Below are 9,289 nucleotides of genomic sequence, written 5' to 3'. Positions count from 1 at the left end.
AGCCATGCTATTCTGTACAGCTTCACAGACATCTTTGTGACACTTTTAGCTGGAAAGTGATGGCCGAAGCCCTCCAGTCCTCTGGCTGTGACTTGTCGCTTGTCATTTCTTCCTTTCCAGTGCAATTAGAAGCAGCCAGCCCACAAACCCTGCAACTGTCCCTCTGCATGTTCACTGTGGATCCTACTGTCTTGACATTCTTCAGTAGTGGCCACCCTGTCAAACCCTGTGGCTTCTGTAGCTACATCCTTTCATGCAACCTCAAGTGGTTTTGTAAACGATCTTTGCTTCTGTAAGCCATTCACTGTTAGTATTGGAGATTTCGGGGACTCTGGGGATAGAGCCTTATTGTGTATAGATGAGGACCTGAGTTCAATCCCCAGTACCTGCAGAAAAAGCTGAGTGTGCTGATATTTGTTTGGAATCTCAGCACCTGGAAGGCAAAGACGGGCGAATCCCTGGGGTTGCTAGCCATCCAGGCTATTCTATCTGATAACTTCTGAGCCAATGGGAAACCCTTACTCAAAAAACCAAGGAGAGGGTTCCTGGGGGATGAAACCTGAGGATGATCTCTGTGCTCCAAATGCAAGTGCATACTTATACACACATCCACATACAGTGAGATGTATACATAAACCCACACACATAAACACAAAATTTATTCTCTTTTCTATTGACAATGAATCTATATCAACCAGTTCAATCATAACCAGCATAGATAACCAACCATTCTTCAGTGGTCTGTTCTCTGGTAGGACCTATGCTGTCAAATGCTGAGTCAGAAGCTATAAAAAACAGAGAGTCTACAAATACAGCAAGCAGCTAGGAAGTCGTTTCATACAAAACTTCCTAAGTGCAAGGAAGGATGGGAAGGATGAAATCAAGGAAAACCACACTCTGTCTCACTCTTAAAGAGTCCTGAAGGCTGACAGCAGAAAATGCTCAATGGTCGCCGTTGATTCCCTTCTACCTGTGGACCCAATGGAGCAAAGAATACATACGCCTCCCCACTTTCTATCTCCTGGAAAACTAGCAACACAGCCGGTTACCTAGCCAATAACACAAAGCTGATTTAACATTACACAATTTAAAAGATAATATTTTATGCTTTAGAACAGTAAGAAACCAAAATGAGCTGATATAACGGTCTCAGGTACTTTGGGTATCAGAATTCAAAAGGTCATGGCATTCTGAGACCTTTAAGAGTCTGTTACTAGTTCATCTCACATTGGTTTTCCTGCTGGTTGTTACCATGGAACCCACAAGTGACTTATCTTGGTTCTTGGTTTTCCAGTAGTTTTTTCATGTGCACAAAATTTTTTCACTCTTTCTTCCACTACATCTGACACCTGGCTGGGGGGAAAGAATCTACCCGTGACAACCACATGCCACCCACTAGCCTCTTAAAAGAGGGCCTCTGTCCCTCTTTCATTAACCCCAAGGTAGTTCACTAAAAGAGTCCAAAACATTCCAGAATATTCTTTGTTCATGGGTAGTTCAGGAATTCACACAAGCAAACGATGACTATGCCAAGGTGTTCTCAGTCATTGGCATCTGTGGTCGCCATGATTCTTCAGAGAGAGAGGGGGGAGGAAAAGGAGATTCAGCTAGAGCAGTGTTCTCAGCCTTCCTAAGTGTCCTAATGACACTTTAATAAAGCTCCTCATATGGTGGTAACCCCCAACCATAAAATGATCTTCGCTGCTACTTCATAACTGCAATTTAGCTACTGTTATGAATCATAATGTAAATATCCGTGTTTTCCAATGGTCTTAGGGAACCCCTGTTGGAAGAGTCATTGGACTCCGAAGGGTCAAGACCCACAGGTTGAGACCACTGAACTAGCTGTAGATGTTTGTTCTATTTGAAATCCACAGAATACACCAGCAGCTGAAGACCCAGGGATGAATCTCAACTTGCGTCCAAAGACCATCTATGGTAAAATACCTTCTTGCTTTATGGAAGCCACTGATCTTTGTTCTTAAGGACTCTGATAGACTCAGCTACATTATACAGAGTATTCTACTTTAAGCCTATAGAATTAAATGCCTATATCATTTTAAAAAATACCTTAACAGAAGCATCTAGAATGATATTTGTCCAGACATTTGGTCACCATGTCCAATATCAAGTTGACACACAAAATTAACCATCAAATCAGCTCCTCCAAGGAGCTCTTTCAAAGCACTAACCTACTCAAATAACCTCAGCACATCCTCCCTTGCACCATCCCCACCACCCCCTGGATGACTCTATCCACCTCCATGGCAGAAGTACACCTAGTCTGTCTTTGTAACTTACTGCACCAGCCCAAAGATGGCTCCATTGACATGAGCAACACAAAAGAATGAGGGATCACTTGCAGAAGCCAGGAATCTTCATGACTCAGTAACTTGCTTATCTTAAAACATCTTTTCGATATGTACTTGAACCTGCAACTGAGTTCTCAGGTAAGGCTGGCAATTTCTTTGTGGGACGATGTAGCTACCAACCTCATCTAGTACCAAGTGATTATAAGTGCCAAATGGTCATCCTGTTGATTACCCATCAGTGTGGTACCACAGAGAAAACCATTCAAGTATCCTGATAGTACCACCTCTACACTGGGGTCTGAACTCTAAAATGAAATGGGTGCTGGTTTTTTGTTTGTTTGCTTGCTTTTCTTGCTCTGGTCCAGGTCCTGGTTTCTCCCACATGTCCATTTGGAAACCTCACATCTGACTCCCAAACCAGATTTGTGGTCTGAAATGTCCCATGCTGCACTGCATTCAACATGAAACTCCCATGCATTCCAGTCTTGTCAAAGAAATCACTGACGTGGTTGCCAAGACCCCATGAGTGGTGGCAACAGGTCATACTATAAATAGAGTGTCCTCATCTCCCAATTTTTAGACAGAATTGGGATGTGGACCATGAGCACAAAGTAGAACAATATGCCATCATCAGGAGCACAGGGGATAGTCAGCATTTCCTCAAGATAAGGATCCATCTGGCTTTCACAGCAAATGGCCCAGGTGTCTTCAGCAAAATCCAGACATCCTCACTGAGAGCTTAGACTTCTCCAGGTATATGTTTATGAATAGATATTGGATATAGGACCAAGAAGCCACAAGTCCCGAAGGGAGAGAAGAAAGAGGAGACTGACTAACAAATGTCTGGAAGAGAAGAACCATCTCCTCAGCACGCAGGTTATTGGACTCCTTGAGGATGCAATAGCATCCATCGCCCTCATTGGTCTGGGAATCTGATCCTGATCTCTGGGCCTTAAATGTGCCTGGCATCTACCTCCAAGATCAGGCCTCTACCCCTCCCCCTTGGGATGAAATAGAAAATCCTTCAGCTGGTGAAAAGCTTCCTCTCAGTCCCCACTCACACCCCCACAGCAAAACACACTCCCCATTAGGCACATAGTCTTCAACAATAGCTCTGCAATTGGCCAAGAAAAGGCCTCTGAATTCAGGCCTGGGAGAGCAGGCCTACAATCCCAGCTACTCGATAGGCTGAGACAGAAAGATCTCAAGTTTGGAGAGTTCCTGTGCTGCAGAGTGGGTTCATAGCAAACCTTGCCAACCTCACCTCTGTCTCAAAATAAAAGGTAAAAAGAAGATTCATGAGAGAGCTCCGTGGTAGAGCACTTTCCCAGCATGGCATGGGGCCTTTGGGTTCCATCCCTAACACCCCTAAAGCCATACTTTCCTTTGACTAAAGAATAAACCCTTTTCTTTGACTTGTAGGTCTATAACAAGGGGGATCTCAGGGACCTCGAGCAAAATCAGTTCTGTAAAGGGGCATGCTTTGCAGGATGGTGTTTTGCCCATGGGTTTTCTCCATTCCTGAGTCCACAACCTGTATCTTCCCCGTCTTTGCTCTTTACCCAGCTTAAGATCAGCATCATTTGAGTACTTGGTGAGGCTCAGAGAAGACAGACCAGACACGGAAAGGGAATGGATGAAGATGCTGGTAGGCATTTTGAAGATGAAGACTTGACCTCATACGACCCTGAACTAGATTTCCCTCGCCTACTCCACATTGCATAGGCTTTGCCTTGCAGGGAAATATATTGGTGAGCTCAGAGTCTTACATACTTCACCATCAATCTCTAGGAGGTTGGCTCCCCAAGTGGATCATTGTTTCTGGTTTTATCTGAAACAAAAATAGACTCTTGAGAGTGTTCCAGCCATTGGGTCATTGGTTCATTGGCTTCTTCCAGCCCTGGCTGAGATCCCTCATCCTGAGATCACTCGGAACTCCATGGCTGCCACGGGTACAGCTGGTTTAGCTGACATGGTGGCTTATTCTCCACAGCTTGTTCTTCCCTCGGGCCCTTTAGATGGCTCTTAGATATGAAGCTGTACAGAATGAGGGATGCCAAGCCCTCAGACATCTTCAGCATCAGCCAAGTCACAGGCCACCAGGGCCAATCACGGTTCTCCAGGGGAATGACTCAGTTATCACTCGGGACAGCTGCCACCCTTTCTCAGGCTCTGGTACACGCTGTGTGGACAGGTCTTTCCATGCTGAATTCTTTTTGTACTGTGGGCGTCTATTCATGTCTTTTACCATTGGACAAGAAGCTTCGAGAGAGGAGAAGCCAGATCTGATTCTGGTCTAGGACCTTTCTAGAAAATACATCCAAGCAACTTGCCTCCTATTGGTTTTATTTGGATTCTTCCTAGGGGAGTCAAGGAGATGGTTCAGTTGATAAAGAGCCTGAAGTAAAAGCACAAAGATCTGAATTTGGATCCTGGCACCTAAGTCCAAAGCCATGGCATGGACCTAGAACTCCAGCACTGGGGGAAGTTAGGATGAGATGGGCTTCAAGATGTCTATAGCTCTTTCCAACCAGCGAGCTGAATCAATGAGCTTCGGGTTCAAGGAGGGATACCAAGCACTCGGACATCTTCCACATCAGCCAAGTCACCCCCAGGGCCTGTGACTTTATCTCAAAAGATAAAGATGAAAAGCAATCGGAGAAAGATACCCACCATTACTCTCTGCACGCGTGCACAATGCATAAGCCCACACTAGTAAGTATATACACAACACATACAAAGTAAAAACTAACTTTGAGATTTCATTTTTTAAGACTCCTTATGATAATATGCGTATCTTTAAAAAGAATTAACTGAAGGATATGCTTCCACATCCACATCACTGTTCATCAGCGGAGGAAATCAAGACAAAGACAGGAACTCAAACAGGGCAGGAACCTGGTGGCAGGAGCTGATGCAGACCATGGAGGGTGCTGCTTACTGACTTGCTCTCGTGGCTTGCTTAACCCTCCTTGTACAGAACTCTCGACCACCAACCCAGGGATGGTACCACCCGCCATGGGCTGGGCCCTCCCCTGTCAATCACTAATTAAGAAAATGCCCTACAGGCTTGCACACAACACAGCTCAGTCTCACAGGAGTATTTTCTTAATTAAAGTTCCCTCCTCTCTAATGACTCTAGTCTGTGTCAGATTGACATAAAAGTGTCCAACACACTCTCTAACACAATACCGCTAAATTTTCCTGAGGAATGTGAGCTTTTCAAACTCATCGTTTTAGAATTTTTTTTCCCATAAAATAGCCTGAAATTCTTTTCAGGGTCACATGTTATTAATAAGTTTGAAATCGTTCACTCTTCCAATCAGTCCTTCTTTGCGGACCACGATTTTGTAATTAGGAAAACATTCTCCCTCCTGGTGCTGAGATAGCTGGCAAACTTGGAGAAACTTCAGTCCGCTTGAGAATACTGTCCGTTTTAATTATCTTTCATGTCGAGATGAGTAAATATTGCACTTCAGATATTCTCAGAGATACTTTCTTTTTGCCTCAGAGTGATTTTTTTCCTTGACAAAACATGTCAAAAAAATCTGCACTAATGAGTTTTTGAATGGTTCACCAATTTTAGCTGCCCAGAATCGCAAACCCATTCCACTGCATGCCACTGCAACAAAGAAGATAAATTTATCCAATGGCCATATAAGCCCTGTATTAAGCCTCTTCCTGACAGCTTGCATGCTGCAAAAAAACCTGCATAATTGAAACGTTAGTCATGGCACAGCTTTTAAGCCTTGTTTAACTTCCCCAGCCTCTCTCATTCTTCTTAAGAGAAATCTCGGTCTTCCCGCTTGCAAGCTTTCTTCTGCATCACCACCATTCCTTAAAAGACTCAAACACCGACGTCTTGGGTTGAGCTCTTCACTTAGTTTGGATGCAGTATTTCCAGGTGCTTTTGCTCAAAGAGACCCAAAAGTTGGGAGGATTTGTTGACACAAAAGGCCAAACAACACCTTTTTGGGACATTCAGTTCACAAGGTCATTCTTTAAAGTCTAAAGATTGCTAAAAAAAAATCCTAACTGATGACAGCAACGAAAGAAGAAGGTGGCTACAACCACTGTGGGGCGCTATTTTATACTCAAAACTACTCTTGACACAGTTTTTTATAGTTTTGTCTCTAGCTATATAAAAATTACTTAATTTTTACTACAGCTTCCAATTCAATTGATTTTTTTTTTAAAAAAAAAAGACAGCTTGTTTGGGAACAGTTATTAATTATGCATGCAGCCAACCAACTCCAAGTACATTCCTAGTCTATAAACATCTTAATTTAGTAGGAAAATTATTTGTTCTATAACCCTGTGTTCTACCAAAATTTAGATTTTTATTATCACAGAAAAGGGGGGAAGTCCCCCGGTGTTCACTCTCTTAACCAGATACAACAGCATTTGTCATGGTGGCTTCACCTTTGGCAGAATGAACGTACCAAGGCATTGTCATGATTACTCTGATTAAAATGAATGAAAAGACAAAACAGTATTAAAATTTGAAGTGCCTACAACACTGATTTAATTCTAGCCTAGTGTTAAGTATTCAAGAAGTTATTTTTACACTGAAGGAGCCAACATATTCACTGCTACCTCTTCCCTTCCCATCCATGCGCAGGAGAATTTGAACTTGAAAATGAAGAAAATTAACATAGAAAAGGAGTTATTTGGTCTAAGTGACTCATAGAGAAATGTGTAGATCCACCTTGTGCAACTCTTCTAAATCACATTTGGGTGTGGACTTAAAAGAGTCATGATTTTTCTAAACCTGTATCAGCTTTATTAATTTTAATTTTTTAGAAAAGCTACAAAATAATAAATTCCTTTATGGTCTCTTCATATGTGGATGTCATTGTATTTTGTTTATGTCCCCATTATCTTCCTTGGCTTCTCTCCCCAACCTTGCTGACTCTTTCTCCCTCTAAAAAACCCTTTGCTTTTATCATGTCTCTGTGTTTTGTATGTACATGTGTGTGCTAGTGTGTGCTTGTGTGTGTGTGTTCATTTGAATTAGGTTCAGCATATGAGAAAGGACACATGATATGTACATACATAAAAATCAGACTACACACATGAGAGAAAACTTTCACTGTTTGTCTGCCTGAGTCTGGCTAAGTGCCCACAAATATTATAAGACATTGATGTTTATTCTAGACTTACACCTCCTGTTTTCTACATGATCATGGGTTTAATGGAGTATCTTTCCAACTTCCACATTAATCATTAACTTTCTTGATGACCAAAACCTAAATAGTATTAAACTTTGTACTAAACATGCATTTTATTTTTTAACTTATCTAGAGTATGTTATGACTTTTAGAAGCATTAACAAAGGACAAAGAAAAGACTGACACCAAAAAATAAATAACAAAACTGCCTACACACAAGTAGCCAGATTTATTCCTATACCCTACATTGTAGGAATGTTTACCTCTTTTCTTATATGTTTAACATATATCTAGCAAGTAACTTCTCCCACTTTCACAGCCCAACAACATCTGTCCATCTCACAGCCTGATGCTCTTGTTATAGAACAACCATCTGCTAGAGCAAATGGGTTTCCCAGCCACAGTCCAAGACCTATGGCCCCTGAAAGATAGCTGCTCCTCAGGTTCTGTCTGGAAAGCTGGAAATGAACTATCCTAAGATAGAAATAGAAGGCTAACAATACACATTGCTGTCCCCGGGGCAAACACCAAGACGGTAATCAAAAACACACAGCTAGCAATCTGATGGACAGAAAAGATGGAATCCCGGAAAACAGCTCACTAAGCCAACTAAGCCGAATTAAGGAAGACAAGAAGAAAAGGGAAAACATAAACAGATGTCAGAGAGAGAGAGAGAGAGAGAGAGAGAGAGAGAGAGAGAGAGAGAACAGTAAGGCTAAAATAACTATACTGGATGGGAATGCATCAAACTCCCACAGTCTACAATCCAAATACCAATGCAGGACCAGCAAGATGGTTCAGTGGGTAAAGGCACTGGCCACCAAGCCTGATGACTTGAGTTGGATTCTAGTGGAAGGAAAGCATCACCTCCCATAGCTTGTTTTCTTACCTCTACACATGTGCTGGGGTGCACCTGCACATATACACATACACTCATATACACAACAATGAATAAGTTAGTGCATTTGCTTATTTAAGGCCATTAGATGGCTCAGTGTATAAAGACACTTGCCACCAAGGCTATCAACCTAAGTTAGATCCCCAGAACCCATAGAGCAAAAGGAGAATACCAACTTATGAAAGCTGACCTCTGACCTCCATAGGAACACAAATACACCCATGAAAATAAGCAAACGTAAAAAAAAATACATAAAAAAATCAAAAGACTAATATGATCAGAATGAACATTATAAAAAAAACTTACATCTCAGCTACAAGTGCACAGGGTGAAACATAGATATAAAAAATACATTACACACAAGTATGAAATTAGCAAACAGGAAAAATCAGCCAATAAAAAGAGTTTGAGAGTAAAAGTAAAATCTATGCAAACAGTTATCATAAAAGAGCTGGAGTCTACACTGACTTCAGACCTGAAATAGGACAGAGACAACAAGGGACTGATTTCTGCTCTGTCCCTAAATGGAGAGGACAAGACCTTAGAACACAAAGTCCAAACTTAACAGAAATATTAGCAAAGAAGACAAGTCTACAGAGTTGAAAACTGTACCCTCTGAGTTAGTGGTAAAACTAGTAACACAAAGTGCAGCACAGATAAAAAAGTTCTTAATGGCATTGCCATGGTGATGGCCAGAGGCTCTCCAGGCTCTAAACCTATAAAATACAGTCTTCTCAAATGCGTATAAAGCATTCCCTATACTCTACATAAATTTAAAAATATTAAAGTAAGCCGGGCGGTGGTGGCACACGCCTTTAATCCCAGTACTCGGGAGGCAGAGGCAGGTGGATCTCTGTGAGTTCGAGGCCAGCCTGGTCTACAGAGCTAGTTCCAGGACAGGCTCCAAA

Source organism: Microtus ochrogaster, linkage group LG3 (assembly GCF_000317375.1).
Source record: "Microtus ochrogaster isolate Prairie Vole_2 linkage group LG3, MicOch1.0, whole genome shotgun sequence".
In the NCBI taxonomy this organism is placed as follows: domain Eukaryota; kingdom Metazoa; phylum Chordata; class Mammalia; order Rodentia; family Cricetidae; genus Microtus; species Microtus ochrogaster.
This window is presented reverse-complemented; position numbering follows the sequence as displayed.